Below are 24,549 nucleotides of genomic sequence, written 5' to 3' on the forward strand. Positions count from 1 at the left end.
TCAAAGCCTATACCAGCTGCAACTGTTCCAAATAAAAGTTTTCAATAATAGGGGAAAACTATCATGTTGGTAAAGTTAAGGGAAAAAAGGCAATATATGAAAGTGTTCATGTTATGATCACTGTTTAAAAAGTATGGAAAAAAGATAGTAAAGAAATGTTTGCAGATATTCATAGGGTTACATTTGGATGGGGAGATTATATGTTATTTTTCCTCTTCTTTCTAATGGCTATAAATCTGTCTTTTCCAGGAGTTTGTTACCTTTTCCATTAAATAAAAGTGAATTCAAAAGGCCCTAGGAACCCTTCTTATTCAATGAGAATAAGCCCCTATGTTCTGTTTGATGCATGTAAGAATTTTACCTTAATTGTTTTAAGTCAAAATATATGTGTGCATTTGTTTAAATATGGGTCTACTTATAAGAGTTTTAGAAAGCATGTCTGTAATAATTTATATCCACTTTGAGCTTCTATAAAATGTAGTAAAGAAAATTAAGACGTTAGCAAAGCAGTCTAGATCTCTAGATTTTTTTTTTTTTCAAGTCTTTTGTGTTGTCTTGCTAATATCTGATCTAAGAGCAATTTCTGCTGGGTCTTCCCACTCTTCCAACTTGATTTTTACAAAAGCAACAACTCTCTCGTTTTTTGCATGCATGTATCATTGATTTTGATGCTTTTGAACTATGGTGTTGGAGAAGACTCTTGAGAGTCCCTTGGACTGCAAGGAAATCCAACCAGTCCATTGTGAAGGAGATCAGCCCTGGGATTTCTTTGGAAGGAATGATGCTGAAGCTGAAACTCCAGTACTTTGGCCACCTCATGCGAAGAGTTGACTCATTGGGAAAGACTCTGATGCTGGGAGGGATTGGGACAGGAGGAGAAGGGGACGACAGAGGATGAGATGGCTGGATGGCATCACTGACTCGATCGACGTGAATGTGAGTGAACTCTGGGAGATGGTGATGGACAGGGAGGCCTGGCGTGCTGCGATTCATGGGGTCGCAAAGAGTTGGACACGACTGAGCGACTGAACTGAACTGAATCATTGATTTATGCAATTATACAAATATAACTGGTATAAAATAATTTGGGAACAAACAGTTAACTGAAAGGTGAACTTAATGAAACTAACACCTTTGTTTAATATTATACAGTATGTATTCATTGTGGGGGAGGGAGACAAGGTCTGGCTTCTTTAACTTAGTGTGATGATACTGAGATTTATACATGGTGTATTTATATATGAATAAGTCTTTCCTTTTTATTGAGTAGTAAACCATTGTATGAATATACCTCCATTTGTTTAGTTATTTACTTGCTGATGGACATATTGGTGTTTCCCATAAAGGTGAATGTTTGGACACAACTTAAATGAATATATATGTTGTTATTTATTTTCCTTGGGTAAATACCTAGGCGTGGAACGACTAGGTTTTATTGTTAGATGTATGTTTAGCTTTTAAAAAAACTGCCAAACTTTTCTAGAGTGGTGGTCCTCTTTTGTATTCCCACCGGCAGTTCATAAGCATTCCAGTTTCTACACATTCTTGTGAAGATATGATATTGTCAGTTTCTAATTTTTGCCATTCTATATGTGTGGTATGTCATTGTGCTTTTAATAATTTTCCATAATGATGAGGAATTGCGAACACCTTTTCACATTGTTATCTGCATTCTGTAGTTCTTCTTTGAGGAAGTGCCCAAGTCTTTTATCCATTAAAAAACCACATTGGTTGTTTTCTATATATACTAGATGCAAGGCTTTTCTTTGCCATATATTTTATAAATACGGTCTCCCATTCTGTGGCTTTCCTTCTGATTTTTGTGTCTTTTAATTTCAGTGAAGTTGAGTATATTGATTTTCGCTTTTGTAGTTCTTGTGTTTTGTGTTTTTTTTTTTTTTTTTGGTCAAACCCAAGATTGCTAGGATTATGTTTCCTTTAGAAGTTTTATTATTTTAGTTCCTACATTTAGGTCTATGATCCATTTTGAATTCCTTCTTGAGTATGATATAAGGTAAGATGGAAGGTTCCTTTAAATTTTTTTTAATGTATGGCTATCAAGCTATTCTGATACCTTTTTTGAAAAAAATGATAGGTTCTATTAAATTGTTATACTAAATAACTTTGTCAAAAATCAATTGATCATATATGTGTGGTTGTATTTTTGGATTTACTATTCTGTTTTGATTTTGATGTTTGTCTTTACACCAGTATCATATACTGTAACTTGATAATAAGTCTTGAGATAAAGTAGTAGAAATCCTCCAATTCTGTTCTTTAGTAAAATTGTTCTGGCTATTTTAGATCCTTTGCATTTGTATAAAGATTATAGAATTATACCAGATATTTATACCAAAAAAGCCTGCTAGGTTTTGATTGGAATTTTATGACATCTTTATGTACATTTGGGAAGAATTGCCTCTTAACAACAATCTTTCACCTGTGAACATGATGTACTTTTCTATTTAGGTCTTATTTACTTTTCTTTCTCAGCACTGTTGTATAATTTTTACTGTAGAGGTCTTGCATATCTTTTTGAGAATTTGTCCTTGTTAAAATACTGTTTCAAGTGGTCTTTAAATTTTTTTAAAATTTCTGATTAGTATATAGAAATAAGTTAATTTGTATATACTGATTTTGTCTTGCTAAACTCAAATATTAACTCTAGTAGGTTTTCTGTATACTTTGTAGGGGTTTCTACACAGACAAGCATGCTGTGATAAAAGACAGTTTTACTTCTTGCTCCCTAATCTGTGTGCCTTATTAATTACTTTTTCTTTCCTTACTGAATTGGCTAAAGTTTGTAGGCCAGTGTTGCACAAAATAGGTGAGAGTAGACATTTTTGCCTTATTTGCATTCCTAGGGGAAAACATATAGTCTTTCCATAAAGAATGATGTTGGCTGTGGGTTTTTTAAAGATATTCTGTTATAATTTTGAGGAAGTTTTCTCCTATTCCTAGTTTGCTGAGATTTTTATCATGAATGGGTGTTAGATTTTGTTGAACATTTTCTTTGTATATATTAAGGTGTTTTTTTCTTTTTTTAGCTTGTTAATATGGTGAATTTCATTGACTTTTGAATGTTAAACCAACCATATGTTTCTGAGATAAACTGTATAGATGATAATTACCTTTCTATATATTGTATTCACCTCTCTAAACTTTGTTAACTTTTGCCTCTGTGTTCATAAGGGATTTGGTCCCTAGTGTTGTAATATCTGTCTCATTTTGCTATCAGAGTAAGGTTGGCTGCATAGAATGGGTTCGGAAGTGTTCTCTTCAGTTTTCTTTGAGTGTGTGTGGACTGATATTTTTCTTTAATGTTTGGTAAGATTTTCTAGTGAAGCCACCTGGGCCTATTGTTTTTTCTGTGGGAAACCTTTTTTACTTTGTTTTGTGGGGGGGGGGGGTTTATCTTCAAATTTAATTTCTTTAGTATATAAAAGGTTATTCAGTTTAGTTATCTATTCTTGAGTGAGCTTTGTTAAATTTTGATTTTCAAGGGATTTAGCCATTTCTTCTAAGTTGTTGAGTATATTGGCATAGAATTGTTATATAATATACCCCATTTTCTGTTGTGACTTCTCCTTTTTCCTGATATTCATAATTGTGTCTTTTCTCTTTTTTTTTGTATTTAACTAGAGGTTTATCAATTTTTATTGTATTTGCTGAAATAACCAGCTTTGGTTTTATTGATTTTTCTCTGTGTTGTTTTTATGTTTTCCATTTCAGTGATTTCTGCTTTTGTTTACTCTTCTTTTTCTATTTTCTTAGGGTGAGGCCTAATCCATTGATATTGACCTTCTATTCTAATATCATATCATAGTATTAGTTTTTCTCTGAGTACTGCTTTAGTTATATCTTACAAATTTTGGTATATTTCATGTTTATTAGGTTCAGAATGCTTTTCTAATTTCCTTTTAGATTTTTCCTTTGTCCTGTAGGTTGTTGTTTTTTAGTTGCCCAGTCGTGTCCAACTCTGCGATCCTATGGACTGCAGCATGCCAGGACTCCCTGTCCCTAACCGTCTCCTGGAGTTTGCCCAAGTTCATGTTCATTGGATTGGTAATGCCATCCAGGTATCTTATCCTCTGACACCCTCTTCTCCTTCTGCCCTCAATCTTTCCCAGCATCAGGGTCTTTTCCAATGAGTCTTCTCTTCCCATCAGATGACCAAAATGCTGGAGCTTCAGCTTTGGCATCAGTCCTTCCAGTGAATATTCAGGGCTGATCTCCCTTAAGATTGACTGATTTGATCTCCTTGCTGTCCAAGGAACTTTCAGGAGTCTTTATGGATCACTGCCTTGTGGCAAAGAAGCTTACATAACTCAGTGAAGCTCTGAACTATGCTGTGCAGGGCCACGCAAGATGGATAGGTCATAGCAGAGAGTTCTGACAAATTGTGAAGGCACACCACCCCGATATACTTGCCCGAACCACATGAACTGTGTAAAAGGTCCTGAGGATTACTTGAAGTATATTATTTAGTCCAAATGTTTGTGGGCTTTTAAAATGTCTTTTTTGTTATTGATCATTTAATTCTGGAGTAATCAGGGAGGATACTTTGTATGACTTTAATCTTTCACATATATTAAGTATTGTTGTATGACTCATAAACTTGCACTTGAAAAGAATGTATATCAGTCTTCTCTATTGTTCTATAAAGGCCAGTTGACCCCAAATTAATTGATAGAATTGTTCAAGTTTTCTGTATCTTTACTGATTTTCTGACTACATATTCAATTAGTTATTGAGAGAATAATGGTGATATCACTGATTGTACCGAACCTGTGGATTTGTCTGTTTTGAGTTTTTGTGTGGTTTGAAACTCTCTTATATATGCACGAATATTTAAGATTGTTATTCTATTGACCTCTTTCTTATTATGAAATAATCTTTTTTATTCCTAGAAATATTTTTTTCTCTGAAATCCATTTTGTGTTAATACAGTCAGTCCAGTTTTCTTTTGAATTTTGTTAACATGATATATTTTCTGCCATTTTTTAAGTTCATTTATTTCTTTCATCTTATAATGAGTTTTTTGTAGGCAGGATATAGTTGAATCATACTTTTTTTATCCAGTCTGAAAATCTCTGTCTTTTCATTGGGGTGTATAGGTCATTTACAAATATTAATTTTTGTAGTTATAAATAAGGATTTGAGAATTATAATTATCACATCTTATAATGTAGCCTTGTTCCAAAATTTTAATTTTCCTTTTTAGACTCATTATTTCCAGTTTATCTTAGGCCTCCGCTGTACCTCCCTATAGCCCCGGCAAAAAAAAAAAAGCCAAAATGGAGAAACTAACTGGAACTAACTCAAAATGGAGAAACTAACTAACTGTAAGAAATACAGTGGCCTCCAAAGATGAGAATTGATGCTATGGGGAATTCTTCCCTAATGTCTTAGTTATGTACGAAATGGAGAATGATACCTATAGACTCATAAACCAGAGTTAACAAAAATGTATTAGCTAGGTTCCAGTGTTGTTCTAGGATACCTTGTAATATCTCCAGTTGCTTTATCTTTCATGTCATTGAGACTCATTTCACCCTCGGAGCTTTTTAAAAATATTTATTCCTAGTACTTTCCCAGACATGCAGAAGCTATTATGCCCTGGATTCTATTTAAGATAACTTAACTCTTCTTATGACTTTTGGCTTCATCTAGACTTGAAAATTATAGTCCTACCGTGTTATTTAACTCCTTTAATCTTCAGCTTCCATGCTCCTTATCCTCTCTCACATAGTCCTGACACCATTAGAGGAAAAAAACTCTGAGGATAAGATTTGACACACTGAGAATATCAAACCTATAGCAAAAAGTGTGATATGTATGGAGCTTCAGCTTTGACCATGCTGTGTGTAACATTGATTGCTATGTTCAGTTCAGTTCAGTCAGTTCAGTCATGTCCGACTCTTTACGACCCCATGAATCACAGCACGCCAGGCCTCCCTGTCCATCACCATCTCCCAGAGTTCACTCAGACTCAGGTCCATCGAGTTGGTGATGCCATCCAGCCATCTCATCCCCTGTCGTCCCCTTTTCCTCCTGCCCCAAATTCCTCCCAGCATCAGTCTTTTCCAATGAGTCAACTCTTCGCATGAGGTGGCCAAAGTACTGAAGTTTCAGCTTTATCATCATTTCTTCCAAAGAACACCCAGGGCTGATCTCCTTTAGAATGGACGATTAGATCTCCTTGCAGTCCAAGGGACTCTCAAGAGTCTTCTCCAACACCACAGTTCAAAAGCATCAGGGTTCAAATCATCATATCACATTCTCACTTCTTTTAAAAAGTAGTTCTTTCTTAGATTGCTTCTGTATCCATTAATTTAATAACACGACACCACCCTTATAGGAGAAAGTAAAGAACTAAAAAGCATCTTGAGGAAAGTGAAAGAGGAGAGTGAAAAAGTTGGCTTAAAGTTCAACATTCAGAAAACAAAGATCATGGTATCTAGTCTCATCACTTCATGGGAAATAGATGGGGAAACAGTGGAAACAGTAGCTGATTTTATTTTTCTGGTCTCCATAATCACTGCAGTTGGTGATTGCAGCCATGAAATTAAAAGATGCTTACTCCTTGCAAGGAAAGTTATGACCAACCTAGATAGCATATTCAAAAGCAGAGATATTACTTTGCCAACAAAGGTCTATCTAGTCAAGACTGGTTTTTCCAGTAGTCATGTATGGATGTGAGAGTTGGACTGTGAAGAAAGCTGAGCGCCGAAGAATTGACGCTTTTGAACTGTGGTGTTGGAGAAGACTCTTGAGAGTCCCTTGGACTGCAGGGAGATCCAACCAGTCCATTCTAAAGGAGATCAGTCCTGGGTGTTCTTTGGAAGGAATGATGCTAAAGCTGAAACTCCAGTACTTTGGCCACCTCATGTGAAGAGTTGACTCGTTGGAAAAGACTCTGATGCTGGGAGGGATTGAGGGCAGGAGGAGAAGGGGATGACAGAGGATGAGATGGCTGGATGGCATCACTGACTCGATGGACGTGAGTCTGAGTGAATTCTGGGAGTTGGTGATGGACAGGGAGGCCTGGCGTGCTGCGATTCGTGGGGTCGCAAAGAGTCGGACACAACTGAGCGACTGAACTGAACTGAACTGATCCTGTTTTAATTAAGAAAATTTATGTAATATCTATTCTATTCTGGGTAATGGTCATCACCATTTTTTTCCAGAAAGAAGGTAGTTTTTATAAAAAAAAAAAACTCTTTGAAGGAGATGGGACACCCACCCAGCCTACCAGAACCAATGCCATGAGTTAAAGGGTAAAACATGTCCTGACTAGAGCATTCTCACAACTAGTTTCTACCAGGAAATTGAGTAGCATTATACAGAGCATGGTCCACTGGAGAAGGGAATGGCAAGCCACTTCAGTATTTTTGCCTTGAGAACCCCATGAACAGTATGAAAAGGCAAAATGATAGGATACCAAAAGAGGAACTTCCCAGGTCATTAGGTGCCCAATATGCTACTGGAGATCAGTGGAGAAATAACTCCAGAAAGAATGAAGGGATGGAGCCAAAGCAAAAACAATACACAGCTGTGGATGTGACTGGTGATAGAAGCAAGATCCGATGCTGTAAAGAGCAATATTGCACAGGAACCTGGAATGTCAGGTCCATGAATCAAGGCAAATTGGAAGTGGTCAAACAAGAGATGGCAAGGGTGAAAGTCGACATTCTAGGAATCAGCAAACTAAAATGGACTGGAATGGGTGAATTTAACTCAGATGACCATTGTATCTGCTACTGCGGGCAGAAATCCCTCAGAAGAAGTGGAGTAGCCATCATGGTCAACAAAAGAGTCCAAAATGCAGTACTTGGATGCAATCTCAAAAACGACAGAATGATCTCTGTTCGTCTCCAAGGCAAATCATTCAGTATCACAGTAATCCAAGTCTATGCCCCAACCAGTAACACTGAAGAAGCTGAAGTTGAACGGTTTTATGAAGACCTACAAGACCGTTTAGAACTAACACCCAAAAAAGATGTCCTTTTCAGTATAGGGGACTGGAATGCAAAAGTAGGAAGTCAAGAAACACCTGGAGTAACAGGCAAATTTGGCCTTGGAATGCGGAATGAAGCAGGGCAAAGACTAATAGAGTTTTGCCAAGAAAATGCACTGGTCATAGCAAACACCCTCCAACCACACAAGAGAAGACCCGACACATGGACATCACCAGATGGTCAACACCAAAATCAAATTGATTATATTCTCTTCAGCCAAAGATGGAGAAGCTCTATACAGTCAACAAAAACAAGACCAGGAGCTGACTGTGGCTCAGATCATGAACTCCTTATGACCAAATTCAGACTTAAATTGAAGAAAGTAGGGAAAACCGCTAGACCATTCAGGTATGACCTAAATCAAATCCCTTATGGTTATACAGTGGAAGTGAGAAATAGATTTAAGGGCCTAGATCTGATAGATAGAGTGCCTGATGAACTATGGAATGAGGTTTGTGACATTGTACAGGAGACAGGGATCAAGACCATCCCCATGGAAAAGAAATGCAAAAAAGCAAAATGGCTGTCTGGGGAGGCCTTACAAATAGCTGTGAAAAGAAGAGAGGCGAAAAGCAAAGGAGAAAAGGAAAGATATAAGCATCTGAATGCAGAGTTCCCAAGAATAGCAAGGAGAGATAAGAAAGCCTTCTTCAGCGATCAATGCAAAGAAATAGAGGAAAACAACAGAATGGGAAAGACTAGAGATCTCTTCAAGAAAATTAGAGATACCGAGGGAATATGTCATGCAAAGATGGGCTCGATAAAGGACAGAAATGGTCTGGACCTAACAGAAGCAGAAGATATTAAGAAGAGGTGGCAAGAATACATGGAAGAAGTGTACAAAAAAGATCTTCATGACCCAGATAATCATGATGATGTGATCACTAATCTAGAACCAGACATCTTGGAAAGTGAAGTCACGTGGGCCTTAGAAATCATCACTACGAACAAAACTAGTGGAGGTGATGGATTTCCAGTTGAGCTGTTTCAAATCCTGAAAGGTGATGCTGTGAAAGTGCTGCACTCAATATGCCAGCAAATTTGGAAAACTCAGCAGTGGCCAGAGGACTGGAAAAGGTCAGTTTTCATTCTAATTCCAAAGAAAGGAAATGCAAAGAATGCTCAAACTACCGCACAGTTGCACTCATCTCAAACGATAGTAAAGTAATGCTCAAAATTCTCCAAGCCAGGCTTCAGCAATACATGAACCGTGAACTCCCTGATGTTCAAGCTGGTTTTAGAAAAGGCAGAGGAACCAGAGATCAAATTGCCAACATCTGCTGGATCAAGGAAAAAGCAAGAGAGTTCCAGAAAAACATCTATTTCTGCTTTCTTGACTATGCCAACGCCTTTGACTGTGTGGATCACAATAAACTGTGGAAAATTCTGAAAGAGATGGGAATACCAGACCACCTGACCTGCCTCTTGAGAAATCTGTATGCAGGTCAGGAAGCAACAGTTAGAACTGGACGTGGAACAACAGACTGGTTCCAAATAGGAAAAGGAGTACGTCAAGGCTGTATATTGTCACCCTGCTTATTTAACTTCTATGCAGAGTACATCATGAGAAATGCTGGACTGGAAGAAACACAAGCTGGAATCAAGATTGCCGGGAGAAATATCACTAACCTCAGATATGCAGATGACACCACCCTTATGGCAGAAAGTGAAGAGGAGCTAAAAAGCCTCTTGATGAAAGTGAAAGAGGAGAGCGTAAAAGTGGGCTTAAAGCTCAACATTCAGAAAACGAAGATCATGGCATCTGGTCCCATCACTTCATGGCAAATAGATGGGGGAAAAGTTGAAACAGTGTCAGACTTTATTTTGCGGGGCTCCAAAATCACTGCAGATAGTGATTGCAGCCATGAAATTAAAAGACACTTGCTCCTTGGAAGGAAAGTTTTGACCAACCTAGATAGCATATTCAAAAGCAGAGACATTACTTTGCTGACTAAGGTCTGTCTAGTCAAGGCTATGGTTTTTCCTGTGGTCATGTATGGATGTGAGAGTTGGACTGTGAAGAAGGCTGAGTGCCGAAGAATTGATGCTTTTGAAGTGTGGTGTTGGAGAAGACTCTTGAGAGTCCCTTGGACTGCAAGGAGATCCAACCAGTCCATTCTGAAGGCGATCAACCCTGGGATTTGTTTGGAAGGAATGATGCTAAAGCTGAAACTCCAGTACTTTGGCCACCTTATGTGAAGAGTTGACTCATTGGAAAAGACTCTGATGCTGGGAGGGATTAGGGGCAGGAGGAGAAGGGGACGACAGAGGATGAGATAGCTGGATGTCATCACCGACTCGATGGAAGTGAGTCTGAGTGAACTCCGGGAGATGGTGATGGCCTGGGCTGCGATTCATGGGGTCGCAAAGAGTCGGACACGACTGAGCTACTGAACTGAACTGAACTGATTTTCTACATATTTAAACTACTTAAAATTAGTGTAAATTCCAAATTAATAGAGATACTAATAAATTAGTCACATAGTAAAAAAGACTGTTTTCTCCACCTATCTTGTTAATAAACCAGTAGAAATATTCTCTAGAGTATTCATTCTCAAAGTATTCCTGGATCATCATGTCGGCATCACCTGGGAACTTGATGTGAAATTATTGCACCCTGAATTAACAACTGGAGATGGTAGGGAATCTGGAATCTGTATTTTAACAAACCCTGCAAGTGATCCTGATGCTTGCTCAAATTCAAAACCACTGCTCTGAATATGATATATATCAAGCTCCAGTGAAATAATGGCAGGTTTTCAGCATCACTAATTCTCATTTTCAAACAGCTGCTGCGTAGGTTTTAGCTAATGATCTCCAAGCCCAGCTGGAGTTGATGCCTAGTTACTCCATATTCTTTTTACTTACTAGTCAACGGAGCACCAGGTGCAGCTGTTGAAGTGTGAAAATAATTCAGCTTTGTAGACAATATTGGCATTTCTTTCTTGATTTTGAAAATGCTTTCATCTTTTTGGTATGGTGTTTATTTCAACAATCAAAGCTCATCTATTTTAATAGCAGTTTAAACTTCTGCTAGAAGTTGAGGAAGTCTCTGAATCTTCCTGCCAGTTTAATATCAAAATTAATATCTTAGTTGAATTACAAAGCTTATAAAGTAAATTTGTTGCTTGAGGGAAAACAACTGATAATACTTGTTGCCCAGTAGAAAATTTGAGAAAACTTGTATTTGTCACTATGAGCTTCCCAATACTGAGTATTTTGATGAGATTGAGGGTGGAGTTGTATAATTAGACATATTGCCTTTGGTGGATCTGTGTAACTCCATAAACCAGTATTTTTTAAGTGATGGTACAAGGTAGATCAATATACAGTGCATAGAAAGTTTACTAACACGGGTCATCACTTGACAACTAGCCTTTAGAAGTAACACTTGTTGAGTTTTAGTGTAGTGTCAGACAATTACCAGAAAATATTAAAATAATCCTTTTCCAGCTGTTGTGCATTGTGCTCAGTCGTGTGCAACTCTTCGCAGCCCCATGGACTGTACCCCTGGGGCTCCTTGTCCGTGGGATTTTCCAGTCAAAAAGACTGGAGCTGGTTTCCTTCTCCAGTTTCCAGCTGTGGATCTGTACAAAATCTGTGTGTCTGATTGCTTCATAGACTCCATCCCAAATACTATATGGTAATATTTTGGATGGAAAAGCAGTTATGAGAATCCAGTTATCTTCCATTGTTAGACATATAAAAATATATGCAAAAATGTTAAAAAGTCATTCTTTTTACTAAATTTTGTTTTTTGGAAAATGGTATTTTCACAGAACTGTCATTTTTGCTGACATGCTTTATTATATTACTATTTTTAAATTAAATAAATATTTTCAAGTTTCATAGTTTTCATTTCTCATATGATATTGGTAGATCTAACCTACGCTAATGAAAACTCTTTGGAGTTCCTAATTTTTAAGTGTATAAAGAAGGTTCTGAACTTAGTGAGTTTGAGAATTGTTGACTTTCACGTTACAGTTCATATCCCAGTATGGTGATTAAGATGCTGCGTTTTGGCCTCTGCCGACTTGTCTGCTTCATGTTTTACTTTGTCCCTACCCATTCTTTCATATTGTAAACTTATCAAGAACCACTTTTAGGATCTGAATGCATCATGCAGTATTATACCTCCAAGGGTTTTGCTCAAGTTTTTCTCTCTGCCTAGAATGCCTTTCTTTTTCTACTCAGGGGGTACTTCCTTTCTCAATCTTCTTTGTGAATCCTTTCTTAAGCATCCCATTTATGGGACCCCCATTGCATCTTATAAAATTTTATTATAATGCCATGCCACCAAACTCTCCAGGCTTATCTCTAGGACCAGATGAATTATAAATTAATAGGTTCTTTGTAAATATTAATGGAATTAGTTAATGAGTCTAGTGTGAAGAACTAGGTTGTAAATTATCACAATATTCTCATTACTTAAAGCATAAAGTACAGTATCAATCTTCTCATTATCTGAATTTTTGCCATAATCATAAGAGGTACATACTTAGTCTTTCTCAAGGTAGGCATGAGTTTGGGCAAACTCTGGGAGATGGTGTAGGACAGGGAAGCCTGGCATGCTGCAGTCCATAGAGTTGCAAAGAGTTGGACACTATTGAACAACACTGAATAAGACAGAATTATGGAAAGAATGTATCAGCATTCCACTTTTTCTTCTTAGTTAATTGTCACCAGCCTGCTTCTATCTTTATTTTTGCTCTATCCTACCTTGTTAGAGGCTCAGTGGAGAGAATCCTTCAAAAGAATCTGTATGCTAGCAGGCAGGCTTCCCCAGTGGGCTCAGCAGGTAAAGAATTTGCCTGTAGTGTGGGAGGCACCAGAGACGTGGATTGGATTCCTGGGTCAGGAGTATCCAACAGAGAAAGAAATGGCAACCCGCTCCAGTACTCTTGCCTGAAAAACCCCATAGACAGAGGAGCCAGTGGGCTACAGTTCGGGGGATTGGAAAGAGTCAGACACGACTGAGCAACTAAGCGCAGGTATTTCCCTAGTGGTAACTGATGCCTGATGTCCTATAGTTTCAGCTCTCATCAGTGCAGAAATCCTATCTACGTCTTTTGGTGGGTCCTCATGAAGCGCCTCTGGGGCTTTTCCTCTAGGCTCAGTAAAGAATCTGCCTGCAATGTTGGAGACCTGGGTTCGATTCTTGGGTGGGGAAGATCCCCTGGAGAAGGGTTTGGCTACCTACTCCAGTATTCTTGCCTGGGAATCCCTTGAACAGAGGCGCCTGATATGTTACAGTCCATGAGGTCACAAAGGGTTGGACCCGAGTGAGCAACTAAGACACATGAAGCCTCTAGATGAGTACCTCTGGAGATTGATAGCTTCAGTTCAGTTCAGTTCAGTCACTCAGTCGTGTCCGACTCTTTGCGACCCCATGAATCGCAGCACGCCAGGCCTCCCTGTCCATCACCAACTCCCAGAGTTCACTCATACTCACATCCATCGAGTTGGTGATGCCATCCAGCCATCTCATCCTCTGTCATCCCCTTCTCCTCCTGCCCCCAATCCCTCCCAGCATCAGTCTTTTCCAGTGAGTCAACTCTTCGCATGAGGTGGCCAAAGTACTGGAGTTTCAGCTTTAGCATCATTCCTTCCAAAGAAATCCCAGGGCTGGTCTCCTTCAGATTGATAGCTTACCTCCCCCTAAACTGCACGTATCTTTTCTTTGCACTGCCAGTTATTTAAAAAGCTCATTCCATCTTGAGACATAGTCTATCTTGTCTTCTAGAGTGATTCTGTAGAAAGGATGCCTCCTTTTCATAATAACTTTTCAAATATTTCAAGATCACTTCAGTACATTTATGGAATTTCTCCTCTCTACTTAAGTGTTTTGGGTGTTTTAAAAGCAGTTTTTTTGTGTGGCATGTGTTATCTAGCTCTTTTCCATTCTGAATGTACTTTATTATTTGTGTATGCCTGAAATGATACATCATAATACATGTGTGACATAAATTTCCTAGGAACAGTGCCTTCCTGTGATTTAAGTCAGTAATGACTACATTTTGGTTAGGCTTTGGTATCATTGAAGTTTTGGGTTCTGACTCTGTTCCTCAAAACTCTTAACTAATCTGACACTACATTTCCATATTATTACCTTATAAGTAATAGATATAGGGTTACTTTAAGAATTAAATGAAGTAATACATGTTTAAACACATAGCAGCATTGCTTCTGGCCCATAATAAAGGCTCAATAAGTGGAACATATGTTACTTTGATAATTATATGCTTATCAGTATAGCCTAAAATTGTCATAGTTTTTTTTTAGCTGTTTTACACTACTGTTGTTAAATAATTTTTAATTTATTTTTAATTGGAGTATAATTGCTTTACAGTGCTGTGTTGATTTCTGCCATACAACAGTTACTTTGCCGACAAAGGTCCCTCTAGTAAAACTATGGTTTTTCCCGTAGTCGTGTATGGATGTGAGAGTTGGACTATAAAGAAAGCTGAGCACTGAAGAATTGATGCTTTTGAACTGTGGTGTTAGAGAAGACTTAGGAGTCCCTTTGACTGCAGGAAGATCAAATCAGTCAGTCCTAAAGGAAAGCTATCCTGAATATTCATTGGAAGGACTGATGCTGAAGCTGAAACCCCAATACTCTGGCCACCTGATGTGAAGAGCTGACTCACTGGAAAAGACCTTGATGCTGGGAAAGATTGAGGGCAGGAGGAGAAGGGAATTACAAAGGATGAGATAATTGGGTGGCGTCACCGACTCCATGGACATGAATTTGAGCAAGCTCTGGGAGTTGGCGATAGACAGGGAAGCCTGCTGTGCTACATACAATTCATGGGTCACAAAGTGTTAGACACGACTGGGCGACTGGACTGAACTGAATACAGCAGTATGGATCAGCCAGTATACATATGTCCCCTTTCTCTTGAGCCTCCTTCCCACCACATCCCACCCCTCTAGGTTGTCACAGAACACTGTTGGTTAAATAATTTTATAAACAGATTTTCCTAGTGTGTTACTTGTCAGCTTAGTCACTCTGCAGGCCTTTATGGCTTCCCAAAGGATCCATCTCTATATTTTGAAACCCAGTATCTTTTCAAGGCTCAACTTATCCAGTGTGTCTTTCTCCATAAGTTTTTTACCCCAATTCTTGGTTTCAGAATTAGTTTGTTCTCTGTTATGGCATTTATTTGATTTTGTATAAGATGTAAATTTAAAATACGAATAGATTACTTGAGAAGTGTATAAAAAGGTATGAGGGATGTTTGAGATGTCTTGGTAAAACTTGAGAAAAGGGAAAAGAATATTGGTTGGAATCCCCATTTCCTGTCAGAATATTCATTTCAAGTGACTGAAATATGTACAGAATGAAGTCATCTCACTCATGATTTTTAACTATAATATTCTATATTTTAAAAATGGATACTTGCAAAAAAAGTGGTGCTTTTATATAATATCCTGCTGTATTTAGTTATGCAACCCTACTCCTTCCTCTTATTGAAGGAGATTAAATCTCAAATGACAGGTGTAATGTGGAGCACAGGCTCTAGAGTTGGACTGACCTGAGACCATATCCTGACATTAGTATTCAGCTTACGATCAGTTAGCTTCTTTGAGAATCAGTTTCCTCATCTAGATGAGAATAATAATATTGCCTCTTAGGGTTGTTTTAAGAATCAGAACTTGAGATAATGCATATAAAATACTTAACACAGAGTATGCATGTAAAGAATGATACATTTAAGACACATAGTGAGAATTCAGTGTTAGCTATTAGCAATATTATATTTCATATAGGTGTTAATGCATTTTTCAGATTGGTAATATAAAGGAAGGTTGTTATAAGAATTTAACATTTTAAAATTTGTGTAATACGTGTAAAAAACCAGCCAGTATAAATGAGCCATGTTCTTTTAACTTAGTAACCTTAGCAATAAAAAGAAAATAATTATATTGGTAGGTATCAGATTGTTGGGATATTTATCAGCTACTTTATTCTTACCTTATTCTTATTCTTATTGCCTTATTCTTATTCTTATTACCTTATTCTACCTTATTCTTACCTAATAGATCCTCTTAAGAACATTAACCAATAAATTTTTAGTCGTAATTCATTAGTGAGATGAAATTTGGGAAGAAAATTTAATTTTTATTTTGTAATATATTTTCATTAATCTTGAGTCAATATATAATTAATGCACAAACAATAAATATGTAAGGCATGTATTTACAAGGGTCTAGAAGAGTCCTTGTATGTAGGGACACAGGTCTTTTTACCCCTTATATATGTTTATTCGTAAGTATTTTATTCTTTTCAGTTTAATTGTAAATAAGATTGTTTCTTTGAATTTTCTTTCTGATAGTTCGTTGGTAGGGTATAGAAGCGCAAGTGATTTCTATATACTAATTTTGTATTCTGCAACTTTACCAGATTCATTGTTGAACTCAAGTAGTTTTCTTTAGGGTTTTCTATTATTATATGTCATCTGCAGTCAGTGACAGTTTTACTTTCCAATTTAGATTCCTCTTATTTTTCTTGTGTGATTGCTATGGCAATGGCTAGAACTTCTAATACTGTGTTGAATAAAAATGGGGAGAGTGGGCATCCTTGTATTATTCCTAATGTTAGAGGAAATGCTTTCAACTTTTCACTGTTGAGTGCAGTGTTAGCTGTGGGCTTGTGTATGGCCTTTATTTTGTTGAGGTATATTCTCTATGCCCACTTTCTGGAGAGTTTGTTTTTGTTTTTCTAAAATCATAAACAGGTGTTGAATTTTGTCAAAACCTTTACCTGCACCTATTGAGATGATTATATAGTTTTTATTCTTCGGTTTGTTAGTGTTTATCACATTAGTTTGTTTGTGGCTGTTGAACCATTCTTGCATACCTGATATGAAGTCCATTTGATCATGAAGTATGATCATTTTAATGTATTTTGTATTTGTTCTGCCAATATTTGTTGAGGATTTTTGCATCTAAGTACATCAGTGATTCTGGCCTATAATTTTCATTTCTTGTGATACCTTTATCTGGTTTTGGTATCAGGGTGTTGCTGGCCTCAGAATGAGTTTGGAAACATTCCTTCCTCTGCAGTTTCTTGAAATAGTTTAGGAAGGATAGATGAAGCTGGTCCTAATGCTAAAGCAGGCTTGCTGGTGTGAGTCTCGGAGTATTCTGGGGATTTTGCCTGCCTACTGGTGGTCAAAGCTGGGTCTCTGTCTCTGGCAGTGAAGCTCTGGAAGGTCTGGTGCCTTCACACTGGTATGTGCAGCTGCATTCTGGGCCCTGTGGTGGCTAGGTTCATGTTCAGGGACTGCTATGGGCTCAGGGGTGTTAAGGTGCCCATCTGCTGGTGGGTGGAGCCGTGTCCCACTTGGTTAGTTGCTTGGCCTGAGGGGTTCCAGCACTTGTGGTTGCTGGGGGGTGGAGGGAGCTGGGTCTTGACATTAATAAGCTAGAGGGAATATTCCAGAATGGCGCTTGTCAACACCAGTGTCCCCATGGTAGGACAGGCTCCCCAAAATGGCTGCCACCAGTGTCTTTGCCTCAGCGTGAGCTCCAGTTGCCTCCTGCTTCTCTGGGACACTCTCCAAGATCAGCAGGTGCGTCTGACCCAGGCTCCTCACTGCCATCAGCCCCGATTCCAACAACAGACAAGATTTTGTGTCTGCCCTTTCAGAATGGAGTCTCTATTTCCCGCAGTCTTCTGAGTCTCCTGAAAATAAGCATCACTGATCTTCAAAGCCAGATACTCTGGGGGCTCATCTTTCTGGTACACGATTCTGGGCTACAGAGCCCATTGTGGGGCACAGACCGCTTATTCCCCGGGGGAGAACCTCTGCAGTTGTAACAGTTCTACCGTTTGTGGGTCACCCAACCCAAGGGTTGAGGTTTTGGCTCGACTACAACTCCACCTCTCCTGTCCATCTCCATTATGGTTGCTTCTTTATACCTTTAGTGCAGAAGATCTTTTCTGGTAGGTTCAGATCTTTTTCATCAATCTGTAAGTAGTTGTAAGTTTGATGTGCTTATGAGGGGAAGTAAGCTCAGGGTCTTTGCTGTCCTGGGAATTCCTCTTACTTTATTTTCATTTTTATTCACTTATGTATTTAAGTTTCCTTGATATTTCTTTCAGTTTTGTTTTCTGTTTTTCTTCTTGCCTCTTTTCTTTTCTCTTCATTCCTATAAATTACTTTTACACTTACTAAAAGTTACAGTTTGATTTATCCATAGTGTTTTTGAGTTTAAAACACTTGGAGTGTGTTTCTGAGTGTACAGCATTTTTTTCATGGTTACTTTATGTGTTACATCATATAAATATCACTTGTCACAGTTTACTGGTGTCATCAGTTTACCAATTCAGGTGAAGTGTAGAAACGACCTCTATTTACATACTTTCATTATCTGCCACTTACAACATAATTGTACTAAATATTTCTTCTGCATACATTTAAAATCATATCCCACAATGTTATAATTTTTGCCTTATATGTCAAACATATTTTTGAAAACACAAGAAGGACAGTTTATTGTTTTTACCCATATATTTATTCTTTCTATTTTTTTGTTCCCTTTTTTTCCCTTGTGTTTTAAGATTTCTTCTATGTTTTTTTTTTTTTTCCTATCTAGAAAACGTCATTAATCACTGTGGCAATAAATCATTGAAGGTTTCTTTCATATGAGAATATCTTGCACCCCTGCATTCTCGAGGATGATTTTCTCTGGGTTTAGGGTTATTTTATTTCACCATGTGAAAACCTGGGCCACCTCCTCCTGGCTCTTTGACCTCTGATGAGAAATCTGCAGTTACTCCAGTTTTTTCTATAATAGGCTTCATTTTCTCGGGCTAATTTCAAGCCCCTTTTTCTTCATTTTTAGTTTCCAGAAGCTTAATTATGACATGTCTTGTCTTGGATGTCTTTGGTGTATGCCATTTGGAGTTTGTTCAGCATCTTAAATCTTTGCCTCCTGTCAGATGTCAGGTTTTCAGCAATATTTCTTTAAGAACTCTTTCAGCCCTGCTTTCTTTCTCCTTTCCTTCCAAGACTCTGTGACCCCAATTTTAGATATTGTTGTTATATCCCACAGTTCCCCAAGGTTCTGTTGCTTTATTCTCCCTATTATATTCTCTCATTGTTATTCTGATTGGATAATTTCTTTTGTTCCATGCTCCAGTTCACTAAATTTCCTTCCTTTCCATTCTACTGTTGATCCCATTCACTGAGCTTTTTATTTGGGTTTTTTTTCTTCTTTGAGTTCTAAAATTTCCATTTAGTTATTTATGTATTCTATTTCATTACTGAGCTTATTTTCTGAGGCCTTCTATTTTTTCATTTGGTTCAAGCTTGTTCTTGAAAGCATTTTTATCATGACTGGTTTAAATCTTTGACAATTCTAACATCGCTGTCCTTTTTATATTGTCATTTCTTATCTCTATTCATTGAGTTTGAGATCTTGTTGGTTCTTAATATGCTGAGTACAATTTGATTGAAACACGGATATTTTTATATTATGTTGTGAGACTTTGGATCTTTTTTCCTTCGGTTGAATAAAATATTCTTTAAATTCTATAGTGTTTTGCAGTTTTCTAAAGTTTCACACACATGATGTCATATAATCCACAATAGCCCTTTTCTCCCCCAACACCTGTATAGCCCCTCCCCTTTCCCTCTTATCACTGGTACCCACTAGTTTGTTCTCTGTATTTGTGGGTACTCTGAATCTTATTTAAAAATACCTTTTGTTTTAGTTGACTTTTTCCAGTACTGCTCTGACAAGGGAAGAGGTTGCTGCTTTGTTACTGCAAAGTGGAGGTAGAAGTTCAGGTTCCCAGATAGGCCACCATCAACACCTGGTGAGCTCATTGTTACCTTGGGCAGGGACAGGAGTGGCCTCATTACTCTGAGTGATGGTGAGCGTCCTGATTCTCTACTAGGTCTCCTCCAACAGCACCAAGTGGGGAGGTGAGGCGGCCTCTCATCACTCCTGTGTGAAAGCGGACATTCTGATTCCTTGCTTGGTCTTCACTGACACTGCACAGGTGCCTTGTTACCTGTTGCTTAGGGTAAAAGTCCTGGCTCCCTACCTTGTCTTCTCTGACACCATTCCACCAGAGATACTGGGTACCTGATTACAGCCTTGTGAGGGTAGAAGTCTAGGCTAGCTGCTTGGCCTGTGAGAATGGAAGTGGGGCCACAGTTTTTTCTGTGGTGTTTAGCTAAAGTAGAGTGATTATTGTCCAAAAGCTTTTTGTCTTTCCATGCTGTCCTTTTCTTGGTATTCTGGCAGGGCTTTTGTTGGACGTCTTTTTATATATGCCTGCTCCTGGGTTGCCAGCTTCTGCTACTCCAAGACTGAGATATATAAGGCTAAAGAAAACTTTAGGAACTCACCATGTTGTTCCTTGAATCTTAAGGGCTCTAACTAGTCTGTTTTCTTCTCTCCAACTTTTAGAGTCTTACGTTTGTCATATATATAATGTCCAGGGTTTTAGTTGTACTTCATGAGAGGAATAGCAAAAACATAAGTTTACATCATCTTCCTTGAAGTAGAAGGTGGTCTCAGCTCCTTTTTATAGGATGATCCAGTTAAACATATGTGTAAGTTTTTTTTAAGTAATTAATTTATTTAATTTTGACTGTGCTGGGTCTTTGTTGCTGCACACAGGCTTTCTCTAGCTGAAGCAAGTGGGAGCAGCTCTCTAGTTGTGGACTGCAGGCTCCTCACTGTGGTACTTCTCTTGTTGTGGAGCATGGACTCTGGGGTGTGTGGGCTTCAGTGGTTGTGGCACACGAGCTCAGTAGTTGCCCTGTGGTATGTGGAATCTTCGGACCAGGTATCAAACTCACATCCCCTGCATTGGCAGGTGGAATCCTAACCGCTGGACCACCAGGGAAGTCCACTTGTAAGTTTTAAGGACAACACGTGTGTCTCTTGCTCACTGCCTGGAAACCACATAAGAAAGCATTTACTAGTGTTGAGAGTCCAGCCTTTAATCATCCATATTGGAATTTATTTTGTCAGTCCCCATGGTGATTGAATTCAAGGAAGCTAACTCAGGCTAAACATATTCATAAGAAAATGATGTATACAATTGGACAACCAATTTGTTTGATTCATAATAATTACTAAATCCTACTTCTATGAAGATCAGATAGTGCCTGACTAGACAGTTCATTCACAGTAAGTGGTGCTGGAAAAAAAATCAGTTAACCTTTTATTCTTTTGGTGCACCTTTGTTGCTTCCTACTTCTCACCGTGTGCACATTTTATGGGGAACAAATTATACTTCAGAACAGTATTTGGGGATTTACACAACTGAGGATTTATCCCTAGAAAGTGCAAAGGATACACTTTAACTCAGGTGTTTGGTAGCTCCAAGCTCTTAGTTCCTGTCTGGCTCCGCAAAAGGCATAATTACCAGGGAGTTCTGACATGGCAAATGTGACAAGGCACCCTCCCTGTGGACATTTCTCTAATCGTCACTGCCAATTTCCTCTATGATTTCTTTTTGCCTGCAATTCTAATTTTGTGAGTAACCTCTTATTTTCAATATATATACTAATACCTTTAGGCAGTTTACTATCAGGCCTTGATGTCTGTGAACCTTTTTTTTTTAATTTGAAAATAATTAACTTGGGGTCATGGAGCCACCTGCCCATGGTTGGGCTCTAGGAGGAAGCTCTGAAATGTACACATCAGCCGTTCTAGAGACCAGATCTATTGCTTTCATCATATCCTCAAAAGACCACAAAAATCATCATGAGCCACTATTGCTTGGACAGTTTTGAGCATTGCCTTCGTAGCGTGTGAGATGAGTTCCATGATGCAGTAGGTAGTTTGAGCACTCTTTGGCATTGCCTTTCTTTGGGATTGGAATGAAAACTGACCTTTTCCAGTCCTGTGGTCACTGCTGAGTTTTCCAAATTTGCTGGCATATTGAGCTTAGCACTTTCACAGCATCATCTTTTAGGAGTTGAAATAGCCCAACTGGAATTCTGTCACATCCACTAGCTTTGTTCGTGGTGATGCTTCCTAAAGCCAACTTGACTTCACGTTTCAAGATATCTGGCTTTAGGTGAATGATCACACCATTGTGGTTATCTGGGTCATGAAGATCTTTTTTTGTATAATTCTTCTGTGTATTCTTGCCACCTCTTCTTAATATCTTTTGCTTCTGTTAGGTCCATACTGTTTCTGTCCTTTATTGTGCCCATCTTTGCATGAAAGGTTTCCTTGGTATCTCTAATTTTCCTGAAGATCTCTAGTCTTTTTTTTTTTTAGGAAATGTCAAATATATAGTTCATAAACTTTAATACACATAATGAACCAAGTATAATGATGAATTCTAAAAACATGCTAGTATCATACTCTATATAGAGTTTTAGCACCTTAAAAAAATTTTTTTAATCCCTAAACTAAATAATAACTTCTTTTAAAGAATAGCAAAATCTGTTTCTTTTCCAAATACTGAGTTCAGAAAAACTAGTGAAAGCATTCAGCATTATTGGTGGTTGTTGTAGCCATTAAAAGTAAAGGTAATTTCATATATTATCTGGGCTGCTGTAGGAAATAACCTCTTAAACTTCTGTCCGCGCTTAAATGTCAGCAGTACCGTTTTATTTCCCATAGTGGAAAAGGGAGAGTCAGGACATAACAATACCGTAATAGTTTTGGATTGTGGTGACAGTTTGGGGTTGCTTAGAAGATACAATTCCTTTAAAATTCTTGAATATACTTATATTCTTAGGCTTTCCATAAATACATGCTGAATTTAGTGAGAGAACTTGCAAATCCTGTGTAGATGCTTGAGCATCATACATTACCTCGATTACAGATTCATTTGTAAACTATTGTAAATTTTGAAAAATATTGTGCGTTCTGAACATGCGGTATGTGGTTCTTAAAAGTCTGTCCAGGTTTCTTTTTCTGTTTCTTCTTAGCCTTTTTCTATTGATTGTCTGTTTTTCTTGTTCCTTAAATGTTGATATTTCCCAAGATTCTAAGATTAAATTCTCTTTACATGCTATATGTTCTGTAATATCTGTGTAGTCTCGTCATTCCTGTGGTTTCCCAGATGTCTTTCTTCTACATGAATGTTTATTCTCAAGCACTCGAGCTGTGTGCCCAGTTATCTACATCTCCTGGGTATCCTAGGCAGTCCAACAATATGTTCCACATTAAGCTCATCTTGTTTTCTCCATATTCCCAACCAACTCTCCCCCATGAGAAAAGATACGTGTATATGCATAGTATATATTCATATGTGTGCTTCTCTTCCTGTTTTGGAAAGCCCGCTGCTAGTAGGGCTTCCCTGAAGGCTCAGTGGGTGAAGAATCTACCTGCAGCTCAGGAGACATAGGGAACATGGGGTCTATCCTTGGGTCAGGAAAATCCCCTGGAGGAGGAAATGGCAACCCACTCCAGTATTCTTGCCTGGAAAGCCCATGAACAGAGGAGCCTGGTGGGCTCCAGTCCATGGGGTCGCAGAGTCAGACATGACTTAGCAACTAAACCACCACCAGTAAGCAGCAGGCTTGGAACTTCAAGTCTTCTGAAGGTGAATCCTCAGCTCAGAGCATGCTTTATAATGTAGTGGCCATATCTTCTGAATCAAAATTTAAGATGCATAGTCAAACAATATTTGAAGCCTGAACTTGTTACTGTAATTATACCACATTGCTTTTTTATGTCATTTTACTAAATTGGTGCCAGTATGGTAGATGCTAATACACATAAAATGTAAAATTGCAATTATGTGTGTGTATGAGATGTGCATTATGAGGTATATATACATACATCATGTGTGTATGTGTGAGGTTTGACCTAGTTAGGGAGATTGGATGATGCTTCCCTTGCAAGTGATGATTAAATTGAGTGTGAGGTTTGGGGAGTTCACTAGGCAGAATTGGGGTAGAGGGAGAATGAATGAGAGTTCCAGGCAGGGTAAGATAGCTTGCACAGAGATCTAGTGGTAGGAGGGTGCATACTGTGTGTGAGCAGTTGTCTTTGTGCAGAGTAATTTGCAGTCTTGTTACCCCTCTCCCTATTTCTTCCCATATTCTTATTTCTTAATTCTAAAGAATATTTGAAGTTGAAGCTTATATTAAATAGAGAATAGTATGGCTCAGGAAACTCAAAACAGGGGCTGTGTATCAACCTAGAGGGGTGGGATGGGGAGGGAGTTTCAAAAGGGAGGGGAAATATGTATACCTGTGACTGATTCATGTTGAGGTTTGACAGAAAACAGTTCTGTAAAGCAGTTATCTTTCCATTAAAAAATAAATAATAAGAAAAAAATTTTTTAATGTAACTTTCTTTTCAAACTGCTTGGTGAACAGTCATTTGAATTAGAGACACCATGGAGTTTAATTAATAAACATAGCCAGGACTTATCTGTAGTTTAAAACACCAAAATGAAAAAGGTTTTATGATACCATCTTTCCTCTTGTTACCTAAAATCACACAAGGGTTTATAATCACTGCCATAGTACATTCTGATAAGGAAGGGAGTTATTACATCCTATATACTTCCCAGGTGGTGCAGTGGAAGGAA

The 24,549-nt window shown here is 38.1% G+C and overlaps 1 protein-coding gene across 2 annotated transcripts in view; it reads left to right on the plus strand.

Annotated features, from left to right (window-relative positions):
- HS2ST1 (heparan sulfate 2-O-sulfotransferase 1) overlaps positions 1 to 24,549 on the plus strand; it is a 184,770-nt gene that overhangs the window by 122,160 nt on the left and 38,061 nt on the right. The gene's annotated exons all lie outside the window — the stretch shown is intronic.

This window comes from Ovis canadensis, chromosome 1 (genome assembly GCF_042477335.2).
Source record: "Ovis canadensis isolate MfBH-ARS-UI-01 breed Bighorn chromosome 1, ARS-UI_OviCan_v2, whole genome shotgun sequence".
In the NCBI taxonomy this organism is placed as follows: Eukaryota; Metazoa; Chordata; class Mammalia; order Artiodactyla; family Bovidae; genus Ovis; species Ovis canadensis.